General features: G+C 40.9%; 1 long non-coding RNA gene and 1 pseudogene across 1 annotated transcript; both read right to left on the bottom strand.

The window, feature by feature from the left end:
- Positions 1-137: 137 nt before the first annotated feature.
- On the bottom strand, positions 138-8,860 carry LOC134736017 (uncharacterized). The gene is made up of 3 exons (XR_010119673.1): positions 8,616-8,860; positions 7,770-7,950; positions 138-457 (listed from the first exon to the last, which is right to left on the bottom strand). It is a non-coding gene; the product is annotated as an uncharacterized lncRNA (long non-coding RNA).
- Positions 8,861-13,372: 4,512 nt separating this feature from the next.
- LOC129476648 (uncharacterized) lies at positions 13,373-13,462 on the bottom strand (annotated as a pseudogene).
- Positions 13,463-18,088: the final 4,626 nt, after the last annotated feature.

Genomic DNA, 18,088 nt, shown 5'->3' with positions numbered 1-18,088 from the left:
CACCTGGCCAATTTTAATTTTTTGTAGAGACAGGCAGGGTCTCACTAAGTTGCCCAGACTGATCTTGAACTCCTGGCCTCAAGCAATTCCCCAAACTCAGCCTCCCAAAATGTTGGGATTACAGCCATGAGCTACTGTGCCTGGCCTAATCAAGGGTTTTGATCAGCCAAGAAATCATGGAAAAATTTAAAAACCTGAAAAGGCCCTACTCAGGAGGTGGGGTGGGTAGGCACTGACATCCAAAATAAATACACCAGTCTCCCCAGGGAGTAAATACTCTAGTCCATATTGAGGAGATGGGCCATTAGAGCAATTATAGCAAACAGTACTATGCATTTAAATGATCCAACTAACTCACCTTGTCTTAATGCTGTGGTATGAACAATATTCTGATTATAATTTGGCTTCCCATGAAGATCTGCCCACAGGGAAAGAATTAGCTATGTTCCAATCAAATCTGCATGAACAATTATGTTTGCATTTGTAGATTAATAAATTGGCATTCTAGTTTATACAAAACTCTCTTGTGAACATTCTTAGTGAGAATTCACATTCCCAGCATCCATCAACTCTGCAACATTTAGAATATTGACATTGTGAACATGTAAAACTGATGTCCAGACCCCAAGCTGTGGTGAGTACCACACTGGCAGGATTATTTTTTTTTAATTTTTATGGGTACATAGTAGTATGTACCCATAAAATAAATATATGTATAAATTTATGGGGTACATGAGATGTACAGGAATGCAACGTGAAATAAGCACAACATAGAGAATGGGGTGTCCATCCTCTCAAGTATTTATCCTTTGAGTTACAAACAATTCAATTATGCTCTTTAACTTATTTTAAAATATACAATTAGGTTATTATTGACTATAGTCACAGTACTAGTTCATTCTCACACTTCTAGAATACCTGAGTCTGTGTAATTTATAAAGAAAAGAGGTTTAATTGACTCACAGTTCTGCATGGCTGGAGAGGGCTCAGGAAACTTACAATCATGGCAGAAGGGGAAGCAAACACATCCTTCTTCACAAGGTGACAGGAGAAAGAAGTGTGTGGAGCAAAGGGGGAAGAGCCCCTTATAAAACTATTAGATCTCGTGAGCATTCACTCACTATCACAAGAACAGCATGCAGAAAACCACCCCCATGATCCAATCACCTCCCAACAGGTCTCTCCCCAGACATGTGGGGATTATGCGGATTACAATTCAATATGAGATTTGGGTGGGGACACAAATCCAAACCATGTAAGTCACCCTATTTTGCTATCACATAGAAGGTCTTAGTCATTCTTTCTATTTTTAATACCTATTAGCCAACCCTACCTCCACTACCCAACCCCCACTACCCTTCCCAGCATCTGGTAACCATCCTTCTATTCTGTGTGTCCATGAGTTCAATTGATTTGATTTTTAGATCCCACAAATAAGTGAGAACATGTGATGTTAGTCTTTCAGGGCCTGGGTTATTTCGCTTAACATAGTCATCTCCAGTTTCATCCATGTTATTGCAAATGACAGGATCTCATTTTTTATGGCTGAATAGTATTCCATTGTGTATCTGTACCACATTTTCTTTATCCAAACATCTGTTGATGGACACTTAGGTTACTTCCAAATCTTAGCTGTTGTAAACACTGCTGTAAGAAACATAGGAGTGCAGATATTTCTCTGACATACTCATTTCCTTTCTTTTTGGGTAGATACCCAGCAGTAGGATTGCTGGATCATATGGTAGCTCAATTTTTAGCTTTCTGAGGAACCTCCAAACTGTGCTCCATAGTGGTTGTACTAATTTACATTCCCACCAACAGTGTACAAGCGTTCCCTTTTGTCCACATACTCACCAGCATTTGTTATTACCTGTCTTTGGCTATAAGCCATTTTAACTGGGGTGAGATGATATCTTGTAGTTTTGATTTGCATTTCTCTGATGACCAATGATGCTGAGCAACTTTTCTTTTGCCTGTTTGCCATTTGTGTGTCATCTTTTGAGAAATGTCTATTCAAATATTTTGCCAATTTCTTGATTGTATTATTAGATTTTTTCCTATAGAGTTGTTTGAACTCCTTATATATTCTGGTTGTTAATCCCTGGTCAGAGGGGTAGTTTGCAAATATTTTCTTCCATTCCATGGGTTGTCTTTTCACTTTGGTGATTGTATCCTTTGCTGTGCAGAAGCTTTTTAAGTTTATGCAATCCAGTTTGCCCATGTTTGCTTTGGTTGTCTGTACTTGTTGGGTATTGCTCAAGAAGTCATTGCCCAGACCAATGTTGTGGAGATTTTCCCCAATGTTTTCTTGCAGTAGTTTCATGGTTTGAGGTCTTAGATTTAAGTCTTTAATCCATTTTGAATTGACTTTTTTATATGTCAAGAAAGAGTCTCCCTCTATCGCCCAGGCTGGAGTGCAGTGGCGCGATCTAAGCTCCCTGCACCCTCTGCTTCCCGGGTTCAAGCAATTCTGCCTCAGCCTCCTGAGTAGCTAGGATTACAGGCGTGTGCCACCACGCCCAGCTAATTTTTTTTGTATTTTTAATAGAGATGGTGTTTCACCATGTTGGCCAGGCTGGTCTCAAACTCCTGACCTTGTGATCTGCCCACCTTGGACTCCCAATGTGCTCAGATTATAGGCGTGAGCCACCGCACCCGGCCAGTGTATTTTACTTTTCATTATAGAGACCTTTCACTTCTTATAGTTCAGTCAATTCCTAGGTATTTAATTTTACATGTGGCTATTGTAAATGAGATTATTTTTTAAATTTCTTTTTCAGATTGTTCACTGTTGGCATATAGAAATGCTACTAATTTTTGCATTTTGATGGTGTATCCTACAATTCTAATGAATTTATCAGTTCTAATAGTTTTCTCATGGAGTCTAGTTTATTCTAAATGTAAGATTATATCATCAGCAAACAAGGATAATTTGACTTCTTCTTTTCCAAATTGGATGCACTTTGTATCTCTCTCTTGTCTGACTGCTCTAATTAGCACTTTCAGAATAACAGTGATGACAGTGGGCATCCTGTCATGTTCCAGATCTTAGAGGAAAGGCTTTAAGTTTTTCCCCATTCAGTATAATACTAGGTGCAGGTCTATCGTATATGACTTTTATTATGTTAAGGTATGTTTTTTCTATCCCCGGATATTGAGGGTTTCTATCATGAGGAAATGTTGAATTTTATCAAATGCTTTTCCAGCATCAACTGAAATGAAAGGTTTTTATTTCAAATTGAAACTGAAGGTTTTTATCCTTCATTCTGTTGACAGGCTGTATCACATTGATTGGTTTGTGTATGTTGAGCCATCCTTGAATCCCAGGGATAAATCCCAGTTGGTCATGATGAATGATCTTTCTAACGTATTGTTGAATTTAGTTTGCTAGTATTTTGTTGAGGATTTTTTTTTTTCTTTGAGATGGAGTCTCGCTCTGTCACCCTGGCTGGAGTACAGTGGTGCGATTTCGGCTCACTGCAAGCTCTGCCTCCCAGGTTCATGCCATTCTCCTTCCTCAGCCTCCCGAGTAGCTGGGACTACAGGTGCATGCCACCAAGCCCAGTTAATTTTTTTGTATTTTTAGTAGAGACAGGGTTTCACCGTGTTAGCCAGGATGGTCTCAATCTCCTGACCTTGTGATTCGCCCGCCTCAACCTCGCAAAGTGCTGGGCTTACAGGCATGAGCCACCGCGCCCGGCCGAGGATTTTTGCATCAATGGTCGTGAGAGATATTGGCCTGAGACTGAGTCTTGCTCTGTCGCCCAGGCTGGAGTGCAGTGACACGATCTCAGCTCACTGCAACCTCCGCCTCCCAGGTTCCAGTGATTCTCCTGCCTCAGCCTCCCGAATAGCTGGGATTACAGGCACGTGTCACCACGCCCAGCTTATTTTTGCATTTTTAATAGAGACAGGGTTTCACCATGTTGGTCAGGCTGGTCTCAAACTCCTGACCTTGTGATCTGCCCGCCTCTGCCTCCCAAACTGCTGGGATTACAGGCGTGAGCCACCACGCCCAGCTGTGGTTTTCTTTTATTGTGTCTTTGTCTGGTTTTGGTATCAGAGTAATGCCAGTCTCATAGAGTGAATTTAGAAGTATTCCCTCCTCCTCTATTTTTTGGAATGGTTTGAGTAGGATCGGTATTAGTTCTTCTTTAAATGTTTGGTAGAATTCAGCAGTGAAGCCTTTGGGTCCTGGGCTTTTCTTTACTGGGAGACTTTTTATTACAGCTTTGATCTCATTACTTGCTTTTGTGCTGTTCAGGTTTTGGATTTCTTCCTGATTCAATCTTGGTAGGCTGTGTGTGTCTAGGAATTTGTCTATTTCTTCCAGATTTTCCAGTTCATTGGCATATAGTTGCTCATAGTAGCCTCTGATGATCCTTTGAATTTCTGTAGTATCAGTTTTAATACCTCCTTTTTCATTTCTGGTTTTATTTGGATCTTCTCTCTTTTTTTCTTAGTTAATCAGGCTAAATGTCAATTTTCTTTAACTTTTAAAAAAATATCTTTTTGTTTCATTGATCTTTTGTATTGTTCTCTTCATCTCAATTTCATTTATTTCTGCTCTGAACTTCACTATTTATTTTCTTCTACTAATTTTGGGTTTGATTTGCTCTTGCTTTTCTAGTTCTTTAAGACGCATCATTAGATTATTTATTTGGAGTTTTTCCTCATTTTTGGATGTAGGCACTTAGAGCTATAAACTTTCCTCTGAGTACTGCTTTTGCTGTATCCCATAGGATTTGATAGGTTATGTTTCCATTATCATTTGTTTCAAGACATTTTTCAATTTCCTTCTTAACTTCTTCACTGATCCACTGGTCATTCAGGAGCATATTGTTTAATTTCCCTGTATTTGTATAGTTTCCAAAATTCCCCTTGTTATTAATTTCTAGTCTTATTCCATTGTGGTCAAAGAAGATGCTTGATATTATTTCAATTTTTGAATTTTTTAAGACTTGTTTTATAACCTAAGATATAGTCTATCCTTGAGAATGATCCATGTGCTGAGGAAAAGAATGTGTATTCTGCAGCTCTTAAATGAAATGTTCTGTAAATATCTATTAGATCCATTTGGTCTCCAGTGCAGATTAAGTTTGATGATTCTGTGTTGATTTTCTGTCTGAAAGGTCTGTCCAATGCTGAAAATGGGGTGTTGAGGTCTCCAGCTATTATTGTTTTGGGACCTATCTCTTTCTTTAGCTCTAATAATATTTGATTTATATGTCTGGGTGCTCCAGTGTTGGGTGCATATGTATTTAAAATTGTTATATCCTCTTGCTGAATTGACCCGTTTGTCACTACATGGTGACCTTCTTTGTCTCTTCTTTTGGTTTTTATCTTGAAATCTATTTTGACTGATGTTAAGTATGGCAAATCCTGATCTTTTTTGGTTTCCATTAGCATGGACATCTTTTTCCATTCCTTTATTTTCAGTCCATGTGTGTTTTTATAGATGAAGTGTGTTTCTTGTAGCAACAGATCAATGGGTCTTGTTTTTTCATCCATTCAGCTACTCTATGTCTTTTGATTGGAGAATTTAGCCTATTTACATTCAATGTTATTATCGATAAGTAAGGACTTATTCCTGCCATTTTGTTATTTGTTCTCTGGTTGTTTTGTGGTCTACTCTTCCTTCTTTCATTCCTGTATTCCTCTAGTGAAGGTGATTTTCTCTGGTGATATGACGTAATGTCTTTCTATGTTTTTTTATCCATTGTATGTTCTTCAGTTTGAGGTTACCATGAGGCTTGCAAATAATAACTTATAACCCATTATTTTAAGCTGATAACAACTTGACACTGTACACATAAACGAACAAACAAGCAAAAAAAAAAAACTAATAAAAACTCTACACGTTAACTTCATCCCCACCGCTTTTTAACTTTTTATTGTTTCTATTTACTTCTTATTGTATTGACTATGTCTTGATGAGTTGTTGTAGTTGTTATTTTTGATTGGTTCATCATTTTGTCTTTCTACCTAGTATAAGAATAGTTTACACACCACAGTTACAGTGTTATAATATTCTGTGTTTTTCTGTGTATTTCTTATTACCAGTCAGTTTTGTACCTTCAGGTGATTATTGCTCATTAATGTCCTTTTCTTCCTGATTGAAGTACTCCCTTTAGCATTTCTTGTAGGACAGGTCTGGTGTTGATGAAATCTCTCAGCTTTTGTTTGCCTGGGAAAGTCTTTATTTCTCCTTCATGTTTGAAGTATATTTTCATCAAATATACTATTCTAGGGTTACAGTGTTTTTCCTTCAGCACTTTAAATATGTCACACCACTCTCCTGATCTGTAAGGTTTCCACTGCTGCCAGATGTATTGGAGCTCCATTCAGTGTTATTTGTTTCTTTTATCTTGCTGTTTTTAGGATCCTTTCTTTATCCATGACCTTTGGGAGTTTGATTATTAAATGCCTTGAGGTAGTCTTCTTTGGGTTAAATCTGTTTGGTGTTCCACAACCTTCTTGTACTTGGGTATTGATATCTTTCTCTAGGTTTGCAAGTTCTCTTGTTATCATCCCGTTAAATAAACTTTCTACCCCTATATCTTTCTCTACCTCCTCCTTAAGGCCAATAACTCTTAGATTTGCCCTTTTGAGGCTATGTTCTAGATCCTGTAGGTATGCTTCCTTGTTTTTTATTTCTTCTGTTGTCTCCTCTGACTGTGTATTTTCAGTTAGCTGTCTTCAAGCTCACTAATTTTTTCATCTGCTTGATCAATTCTGCTATTAAAGGACTGTGATGCATTCTTTAGTATGCCAATTGGATTTTTTTAGCTCCGGAATTTCAGCTTGATGCTTTCAAATTATTTCAGTCTCTTTTTAAAATTTATCTGATAGAATTCTGAATTCCTTCTCTGTGGTACCTTAAATTTCCTTGTGGTTCTTGCAGACTCATAGGGGTACTGCCTCGATGGTCTTGGACAAGATCTGGGAGAATTCTCTGCATTACCAGGCATAGAATCTTGTTCCCTTCACTTACTTTCTCTCAAACATAGTCTCTCTCTCTGTTCTGAGCCACCTAAATTTGGGGTGGGTTGACACAAGCACCCCTGTGGCCACCACCACTATGACTGCACTGGGTCAGACCTGAAGCTAGCACAGCGCTGGGTCTCACCCAAGGCCTGCTGTAACCTGTCCCTGGCTACTGCCTATGTTCGCTCAAGGTCCTGGGGCTCCACAATCAGCAGGTGGCAAAGCCAGCTAAGCCTGTGTCCTTCCCTTCAGAGCAGTGAGGTCCGCAAAGCCCCAGGTGGGTCCAGAAGTTCCATCTGGGAATCAGGGACTAGAGTCAAAAACCTTAGATGTTTACCTGGTGTTCTATTGTATTGTAGCTGAGCCAGCACTCAAATCACACCATTCAGTCCTTCCCACTCTTCTCTACCCTTTCCAAAGGGAGAGGAGGTTCACCCCATAGCCATTGCCACCCCAGGCCACAAGGAGTACTGCCAGATTATCACAGATGTTCCCTTAAAGCCCAACGTCTGTTAAGTCAGCTTGTCATGCATGCTGCCTGGCCTGGGATTCACCCTTCAGGCCAGTGGGCTTCCCTCTGGCCCAAGGCAGGTCCAGAAATACCATCCAAGAATCAAGTCCTAGAAGTGGGGATCCCAAGAGCCCACTTGGTGCTCTATCCCCGTGGCAGTGTTAGTATGTAAGGTGCAACACAAAGTCCCCTTTACTTTTCCCTCTGCTTTTCTCAAGCAAAAGGAGTTTTGTCCCATAGCCACCACAGCTGGTAATGTGCTGAGTCTCACCTAAAGCCAGGAAGTCTCAGAGGTTCACCCAAAGACTTCGATGTAGTACCTGGATATTGCTGCCGGTTATTCAAGGCCCAAGGGATCTTCAGGTAGCAGGCGATGAATGCTGCCAGGACTGGATCCTTTCCTTCAAGGAAGTGGGTTCTCTTCTGGCCCAGGGTGTGTCTAGAAATGTCACCTGGGAGGTAGAACCAGGAACAGGGACCTCACAACTTTGACCAGTGCCCTATCCTGCCATGGCTGAGCTGTTATCCTAGATGCAAGACACAAGTCCTCCCCACTCTTCCCTCTCCTCTCCTCAAGTGGAAGGAAGTGGTCTCTTTTGGAGCCTCGAGCCATGCAGCCTAGGATTGGGGGAGGGGTGATGCCAGCACTCCCTTAGCCACTGCAGCTGGTGTCTCAGTATGGTGCATGCCCCCACAGTCCACTGTCTCTGGGCTTAATTCAACACTAGGACTCACGACGAGTTGCAGTCTTAATGGCCTAGAATGTTCTTCAAGTTTACTTGGAGACACAGAGTGCTATAGTCCTCATTGGTGAGGTTTGTGAAAACTCAAGTTCTGAACACCGAGACTGGTGATTCCCCTCTGGGTAGGGCTACTTTAAATGCTCCCTCCAATGGCAGGCATCAACTGAGTTTGGTCTGGGTTTCCTTTCTGCTCTAACAGGACAGCACTGAGTTCAATGCCTCACAATTGCGGTGTTCTCCCTCCCCCAGCACCCAGAGATGCTCTCCCCACCACGTCATTGCTGCCGGGAGTGGGGAGGGGTGGTGTAGGCAATTCCAAGCTGTTTTTTAATCTCCTCAGTGCCTCTCTTACCAGTATGAACATGAGGGCTTACCTGATTTTTGGTTCTTATGAAGGTATTTCTTCTGTGTAGATAGTTAACTTGGTGTCCTTGTGGGGGTGGAGTATGATCGGTGGAGCTTTCTATTCCGCCATCTTGCTCTACCCTCCTCCAGCTTTTGTCTATCAGGATTCTTGCCAAATGGCCTCCCTGTCCTGGCAACTCTCAAATCACCCTGGGAGCCTGCCATTTAACAATAAATACATTATAAACAGCAACAGGCCAGGCACATGGGCTCACACCTATATTCCCAGCACTTTGGGAGACTGAGGCAGGAAAATTGCTTGAGCCCAGGAGTTTGAGACCAGCCTGGGCACCACAGTGAGACTCCACCTGTAAAAAAATTTAAAAATTAGGCCTGGTGGTGTGTGCCTATAGTCCCAGCTACTCTGGAGGCTGAGGTGGGAGGATCACTTGAGTTCAGGAGGTAGATTGCAGTGAGCCAGGATCACGCCACTGCACTCCAGCCTGGGCAACAGAGTAAGACCTTGTCTCGGGAAAAAAAAAAAAATGGCCAGGCGCAGTGGCTCATGCCTGTAATCCCAGCACTATGGGAGGCCCAGGAGGGCGGATCACTAGATCAGGAGATCAAGACCATCCTGGCTAACACGGTGAAAACCCATCTCTACTAAAAATACAAAAAATTAGCCAGGTGTGGTGGTGGGCGCCTGTAGTCCCAGCTACTCGGGAGGCTGAGGCAGGAGAATGGTATGAACCCAGGCGGCAGAGCTTGAAGTGAGCCGAGATCGCGCCACTGCACTCCAGCCTGGGCGACAGAGCGAGACTCTATCTCAAAAAAAAAAAAAAATGTCAAAAGTATTACACTGAAAATCTGTAGTGCTAGAAATAATAGTAAGAGTTAACTTTTTTGTTTGTTCGTTTGTTTTTGAGACAGAGTCTCGCTCTGTCACCCAGGCTGGAGTGTAGTGGTGCGATCTCAGCTCACTACAACCTCCGTCTCCTGGGTTCAAGAGATTCTCATGCCTCAGACTCCCAAGTACCTGGGATTTCAGGTGTGTGCCAGCCCGGCTAATTTTGTGTGTGTGTGTGTGTGTGTGTGTATTTTTAGTAGAGACAGGGTTTCACCATGTTGACCAGGCTGGTCTCGAATCCCTGACCTCAAGTGATCTGCCCGCCTTGGCCTCCCAGAGTGCTGAGATTACAGGCGTGAGCCACCATGCCCAGCCAAGAAATAATAAATTTTATTTATTTATTTATTTATTTATTTATTTATTTATTTATTTATTGTGAAGGAGCTTTGCTCTTGTTGCCCAGGCTGGAGTGCAATGGCACAATCTCAGCTCACTGCAACCTCTGCTTCCCAGGTTCAAGCGATTCTCCTGTCTCAGTCTCCCGAGTAGCTGGAATTACAGGCGCCTGCCACCACGCCCAGCTAATTTTTTTGTATTTTTAGTAGAGATGGGGTTTCACCATGTCGGCCAGGCTGGTCTCGAACTCCTGACCTCAGGTGATCCACCCGCCTGGGCCTCCCAAAGTGCTGGGATTACAGGTGTGAGCCACCACGCCCAGCCCATAAATTTTAATTCTATAAAAATTACACATATGCTATATAAGTTATGACAGATCTTACATGCATGGGAATTGATATATAACCACATGTACATATATATTTTAATCTACTTTCATATACTCTGACAATCACAGAAACTAAATCTGAATGATGACAAATGCCACGTTTGGTCATTAGTATTAACGTGCTATTCAGATCTGTACATGTGCATAACTACCTTCATTCATAACCCATCTATACAGGTACATAAGCAGGGCCCACTTTTCACTGCAATGCATTTCTGGATATTGTGTTGTAAATGGTATCATCATAAAGTGGATTCTGTTTTTCCAAGGCTGTAATTGAGGGTTTGCTCCTGACAAATAACTTGTCTTCAAATAAATAATTGCTACAACTAACCATATGTCATTAAAAAAGAAATGCTTCAAAATAAACTTCTTCAAAAATTAAAACAATGAACTTCATTTAGTCATGTAATAAAGGACCTTTATGTTTTAGACATACATTTTCTCTGTCCTGTAACTTGTACATAAATGTTCTGTGAAATTTATCTTACAAGGGTCCTTGAGGTACATGTAGCACAGGACACAGAAAACCCAATTCTATCATACATTATACTAAAATAAGTAATGTAGCTGTAATATTTAACAATTGTGTTTACCTTCTTAGAATTCTGAAAGGATTTTATAGGGTCATCTTGACACAAGGCTCTAAAATGCTGCCCAAGGAAGTTTGCAATAAGGCCTCCTGTTCTTTTTTACAAACTTCCTTGAACACCAAGCATGGCACCCAAACCTTTCAGTAAAGAAAGGTTTCTTTAGGAGCTAGGCCAAAGCTTTGAACACTGGAGGAGATGCTTTCACTGCAAGAAAGAATTGGGCCACTGCCAGACCCCTGCTGGGCCTCACATCTCTCAGAATCTACAGCCTGTGAAGTCCTCCAGTAGGTTCACATTTCCCACAAACTGCTTCTCAGCCTTATACCTTACAGGCAGCTGCAGCCTGGCTTTATATATCCAACTAGGGCAAGACGCATCTAAGAACCACACCACTGCCCCTACCACCAATCACTCTGCAGAGCACAGGTGAGAAAATATACTGCTCATGCCACTGCCTGGATCCTTCCACACCTAGCAATATAAGGAACACCAATAAAACAGCAACTTCTGCCTCCAGGTACAAATACAGCTAAATTTGGGGAGACCTGAGAGCCCCCTGTTTATCAGAAAATAGCAGGACTAACCATCTAACCAAATTTGTGATGAGCCAAACCCACCATACCTCATTCACATCCCTGTTTTCCTCTGTCATCATTCAACATGTAAGTATCCAGTTTGACATACCTGCTTTGTGACCTTGGGCAAATCACTTGAGCTCTGTGCCTTTCTTCTCATCTGTAAAATTAAGGTCTACTCTTCATGAGGTTTTATGAGGATTAAATGAAATAATCTATGCAAAGCCCTGTTAGATTATTATTGTTATTATTGTTTTATTATTATTGTTGTTCTTATCCTCTAACTGCATTCCCATATTGCTCTGTGCTTCTTCTCCCTGAACCTGACCTCCCACTTTTTTTTTTTTTTTCAAGATGGAGTTTTGTTATTGTTGCCCAGGCTGGAGTACACTGGCAGGATCTCAGCTCACCGCAACCTCCACCTCCCAGGTTCAAGCAATTCTTCTGCCTCAGCCTCCCAAGTAGCTGGGATTACAGACATGTGCCACCATGCCTGGCTAATTTTGCACTTTAGTAGAGACGGGGTTTCTCCATGTTGGTCAGGCTGGTCTCGAACTCCCGACCTCAGGTGATCCGCCTGCCTTGGCCTCCCAAAGTGCTGGGATTACAGGTATGAGCCACCGTGCCCGGCCCTGACCTCCCACTTCTACCTTCACTCCTTACATGCTTCGGCTGTGCCTCCTGGAACACTATTCCATGATTAACAAACTCTTCTGCCATCCACAAACTCATCCCTGAATATCCACGTTCCTAGGTTTCCCATGAGGACGGAGCTTCCTTTACAGCCCTTTCCAGTGAAAGTGATCTATACCAACACACCGCATATACTGCATACGGAGGAGGTAAGGTGGGTATCCTCTTCCAACCACACTGCACCTTTCAAAGCATTCCTCCTCCACCCTCAGGCAAAACACCCTGATCCTTCTTCCTCTGAATTTCATGATATTTGGTTACACCTTGACTCCACCTCTTTGCTCTCCTGTACTCATTCATCAAAGATGCTGGCATCTGGTTCACAGCCTTTCTTCTCACTCCTACCCCCAGGGGTGTTAAGCACTGCAAGAGAAAGTCACATAGATGAAGAGGTTGTTACCACTCTGAATTCGTGGTCACCAACGTCAAGTGGACCTTCAATATTTCTGGGGATTCCTGTCATATTTTCAACTCACTCTCTCATTTTCCCAAATGATACTTCTCGATCTTCTTCATTTTCCTCAAAACTCCAACTACTCAGCTGCCCCAAAGAACTCACCTCTTAAAGATAAGATAGAAGTCTCCAGATGGAAACCAACTTCCTACTACCAAACTAGAAATATATTCGCAGCCATCCTTTTCTACTGTTAAAATGAAAGATATCCCTCTTCCAATCTAGGTGTAATTCCTCCATGTGCATTGTAGAGCCCATTCATGTACAGGTCTCCTCACTAGCCATACTCAACCTATTATTACCTCTTTCCTATTTTCAACCTCTCACTCTCTACTGGCCCCTTTCTCTTGGCTTTTTCAAAGGAAGTACATGAATAGTCCAACATTATATAACATCCAAACAACACAGAAGCATAATGACAATCATAATAGCTAACATTTATTGAGGACTTACTATGTACCAGGCACTGTTGCAAATGTGTTCAGGTATTAACACATTTAATTCTCAGAATTACTTATAAAGTAGATACTATTAGTATTTTCTCTTTTCTTGAATTAGGAACCTGAGGAAAAAGAAGTAACTTGCCCAAGATTACCCAGATATGAAATACCAGAATCTGGATTTGAACTCAAGTAGTCACAACACTGTGCTCTCTAAATTACCACATTTAAAGTGTCCCTGCTGTGTCCTGCCCTGTCCTGCCCCACTCCACCTCGTTCTCCCTCCCCTCCTTAACTCTTCCCTTTCTTCCCCATAGGTAATGACTGGCAATAATTTTGTGTGTATATTATGTGTACATTTGTGTGTATATCCTTCCAGAAATTTTCGGTGCATTTATATACACAGTACATATGTGCTTTTTATCTTTACCTGTTCAGAGAAACTTCTCTAGTAACAAACTATAGAAGTGACCCCTGAAAGTATAGTCTTACACATGTGCTTTTAAATTGATACATAATATTTGCATAAATGTATAGGGTATATGTAGTATTTCATTGCATGCATCGAATGTGTATTAATGAAGTCAGGGTATTTAGAGTGTCCATCACCTCGAGTCTTTATCATTTCTATGTGTTGGGAACATTTAAAGTCCTCTCTTCTTGCTATTTTGAAATGTACAATGCATTGTTGCAAACTATGGTCACCCTACTCTGCTATCAAACATTATAACTTATTTCTTCTATGTAATTGTATGACTGTACCCATTAACCAATCTTTCTTCATCAACCCCCCACCCACATACACTTCCCACCCCCTCTGGTTTCTATCATTCTACTCTCTACCCCCATGAGATCAGCTTTTTTAGTTCCCACAGATGAGTAAAAACGTGATATTTGTCATTTTGTCCCTGGCTTATTTCACTTAACATAATGACCAGACATGTTGCTGCAAATGACAGGATTTCATTTTTATGGCTGAATAGTATTCCATTGTGTATAAATACCACATTTTCTTTATTCATTTGCCTGTTAATGAACATTTAGGTTGATTCTGCATCCTGGCTATTATGAATACTGCTACAATAAACACGGGGGTGCAAGTATCTTTTGGTTATACTGATTTCTTTACTTTTGGATAAATACTCAGTCGTGAGATTGCTGGATCATATGGTGGTTCTATGTTTAGTTTTTTGAGAAACCTCCATGCTGTGTTCCACAGTGGCTGTACTAATTTACATTCCCACCAACAGTGCATATGAGTTCCCTTTACTCCGCATCCTCACCAGCATCCGTTGTTTGCTTTTTAATAACAGCCATCCTAACTGGGGTCAGACGATATCTAATTGTGGTTTTGATTTGCATTTCCCTGATAATTAGCGACATTGAGCATTTTTTATATATCTTTTGGCCATTTGTGTGTCTTCTTTGGAGAAATGTCTATTCATGCCCTTTGACCACTTTTTTAATAGAATTACTTTGTTGTTGTTTTTGTCATTGTTTTTACTATGGTGTTGAGTTCCTTATATATTTTGAATATTAACCCCTAATCAGATATATAGTTTGCAAATGTTTTTCTCATTCTATAGGTTGCCTTTTTATTTTGTGTTTCCTTTGCTGTGCAAAAGCTTTTTGTTTAATTATGTTACATTTGTCCTTTTTGTTTGTTTTTGTTGCCTGTGCTTTTGAGGTCTTAGCCATAAAATATTTGCCTAGATAAATGTCCAGAAGTGTTCCTCCCATTTTCCTTTAGTAGTTTTATAGTTTCGGATCTTATGTTTAAGTCTTTAATCCATCTTAAATTGATTTTTGTGTATGGTGAGAGATAGGGGTCGGATTTCATTCTTCTGAATATAAATATCCAATTTTTGCAGGACCGTTTATTTGTGGTGTGTGTGTGTGTATGTGTGTGTCCCAATATATCCATGTAACAACACCAGCACCATTTATTGAAGACAGTGTCTTTTCTCCAATGTATGTTCTTGGTGCCTTTGTCTATAATCAGTTGGCTATAAATACATGGATTTATTTCTGGATTATCTATTCTGTTCAATTGGTCTATGTGTCTATTTTTATAACAATACCATGCTGTTTTGGTTACTATAGCCTTGTAATATAATTTGAAGTCACATATTATGATGCCTCCAGCTTTGTTCAGAAGGCTGCTCTTTCTGAGACTCTTTCACTGATTCCTTCTTCTCTCCCAGAATGCTATCCTTGGTATTCTCTTCTCTGTCCACACTCCCTCTCTTGATAATCTCATCTTGTCTCCTGGCTTTAAACACCATTTATATCTCCATCCTAGACTTCTCCCTTAAACTCTAGACTTGTATATCCAAGTACCTATTTGACTTCTCTGCTTGAATATCTAAAAGACATCTCATAGCACATGTCTAAAACTACCACCTGTTTCCTAAAAACTACTGAAATAAAATAAAAAAAAAACAGTACTTCTAGTCTCTCCCCATTCTGCCTCCCCACACACATCCAAAAACTTATATTACTGACAGCCTTCAGTTGATGACAGTTGCTTCCTTTTACATGAATGGCACTGCATCCTTTGCTTAGATCCAAACTCTTTGGTATTTCTTTGACTCCTCTCTTTCTCTCACATTCTATCTTCAAATAATCAAAAAATCCTATTTACTCTTCAAAATATATCAATAATTCACCCACTTCTCACAGTTCTCACACCTACCATCCTGGTTCAAGTCATCATTATCCGTTGCCTGGATTATTTCAACAGCCTCCTAACTGGTGTTATACCTCTGCCCCCTACCACAATCTACTCTCAACATGAGTCAGATTTTCCTATTAAAAATGAAAGTTAAATTAAAGTCTCTCCTCTGCTCAAACCTCTTCAATGGTTTCCCATCTCATTTAGAAGAAAACCAATGTCTGTACAATAGCTTACAAGGTCTTTAATTGTCTGGATTTCTGTTATCTCTTTAACATCATTTCCTACTACTCTCCCCTACTTTCTCTGACTCTTCTCTGGTCACACTAACCTACTTGGCATTTTTCTTTTCTTTCTTTCTTTCTTTCTTTCTTTCTTTCTTTCTTTCTTTCTTTCTTTCTTTCTTCTCTCTCTCTCTTTCTTTCTTTCTTGTTTTTGTTTTTTTTGACAGAGTTTCGCTCTTGTCGCCCAGGCTGGAGTGCAATGGCACGATCTTGGCTCACTGCAACCTCTGCCTCCCAGATTCAAGCAATTCTCCTGTCTCAGTCTCCCGAGTAGCTGGGATTACAGGCGCCTGCCACCATGCCTGGCTAATTTTTTTGTATTTTTAGTAGAGACGGGGTTTCACCGTGTTGGCCAGGCTGGTCCTGAACTGCTGACCTCAGGTAATCCACCCGCCTCGGCCTCCCAAAGCACTGGGATTACAGGCGTAAGGCACTGTGCCCTGCCTCCTTCTTCCTATTTTTCAAACACACTAGCCATGTTCATACCTTAGGGTCTTTGCACTGGCTGTTCCTTCTACCTGGAAGGCTCTACCCTAGATCTCCAATGACTACATCCCTCCCTTCCTTCAAGTCTTTGCTCAGATGTCACCTTCTCAATGAGGCATTGCCCTAGTCACTCCACTAATAATGTCATTTGCCCTCCCATCCCTTTTGCTCAGGGATGTAATTTTTCCATAGTATGCATTACCTTCTAACATACTATAAAATTTGTTATATTATTATTTATTGTGTCTCTTCTCAACCAGATTGTACGCTCAATGAAGGCAAGGATTTGCCTGTTTTTGTTCACTGTTGTATCCAAGATCCTGGCACATGGTACGCATTCAATAAATATTTGTTGAATGAATAAATGGAATACCACATTAACTACCATTAAAGTTTCCTATTCCCCATTATAGCAACAATCCTGGAAATAGTTTTCTGTATTCACAGTCAAGGTTAACATCATCGGTGATAGGTCATGTACCTTTGATATAATGTGATAATGGCACTTTACCTTCCTGATCTTCCTTCCAGAAATCCATAACCCCTAACTATGAAACAAGCATCAGACAAACCCAAATTCTACAAAATACCTCAACAGACTTTTTAAAATTGTCCAAGTCATCAAAAACAAGGAATGTTTAAGAACTTCATAGCCAAGAGAATCTAAGGAGACATAATAACTAAATATGATATAGTATCCTGGATGAGATCCTGGAACAGAAAAAGGAACATTAGGTAAAAAACTAAAGAAATCTGAATAAAACATAGACTTTTGTTAACAATAATCAATATTGGTTCATTAGTTGAGGCACATGGCCTTTCCACTTTCTCTTTCTGTGTAGCCTAATCCCTCTCTTCTTAAATCTGGGCTGATCTTAGGGACTTGCTTAACCAAAAGAATGCAGCAGAAATGACATTCTGGGATTTACAAGGCTGGTTCATAAGAAGCCGTGCAGCTTCCACCTGGGCTTATTGGGACACTCCCTCTTGGACCCTTGAGGCACCGTGTAACAAGTCTGTCTACCCTGAGTCTGTCATTCTGTGAGGAGACCCTAGCTAGCCACATGAAGGGATGTCTGGAGAGAGAGAGATGACCGACTTGCCCCCAACTGGTCTAGTCCTTCTTCCTCCTTTCCCCCAAACCAAAACCAAAACAAGAACTTGGTCTTCTTGCAGTATTCTGTAACTCAGTAAATGGCACCATCATCCATCCATTTGCACAAGCCAGAAACTAGGAAGTCATCCTTGTTATGTGCTGTCCCTCATCTTGCCCACTAAAGGTCTCTTAAAAGCTTGCTTGGGCCAGGCACGGTGGCTCATGCCTGTAATTCCAGCACTTTGGGAGGCCAAGGTGGGTGGATAACTTGAGGTCAGGAGTTCATGAACAGCCTGGCTAACATGGTGAAACCCCGTTTCTCCTAAAAATACAAAAAAAAAAAAAATTAGCCAGGCATGGTGGCACACGCCTGTAATCCCAGCTACTTGGGAGGTGGAGGTTGCAGTGAGCCAAGATCACTCCACTGCACTCCAGCCTAGGCGACAGAGCAAGACTCCATCTCAAAGAAAAAAAAAAGCTTACTTGTTCTTTCTCAATGTCTACCACTCCTCCCACCACTTCTAGCTAAGATATCTTCTTTTCTCAGTAATAGCTTTTTAACTGATCACCCTGCTT

Source organism: Symphalangus syndactylus, chromosome X (assembly GCF_028878055.3).
Source record: "Symphalangus syndactylus isolate Jambi chromosome X, NHGRI_mSymSyn1-v2.1_pri, whole genome shotgun sequence".
In the NCBI taxonomy this organism is placed as follows: Eukaryota; Metazoa; Chordata; class Mammalia; order Primates; family Hylobatidae; genus Symphalangus; species Symphalangus syndactylus.
The sequence above is the reverse complement of the archived record's forward strand: the minus strand, read 5'-3'. Positions and strand labels throughout refer to the sequence as shown.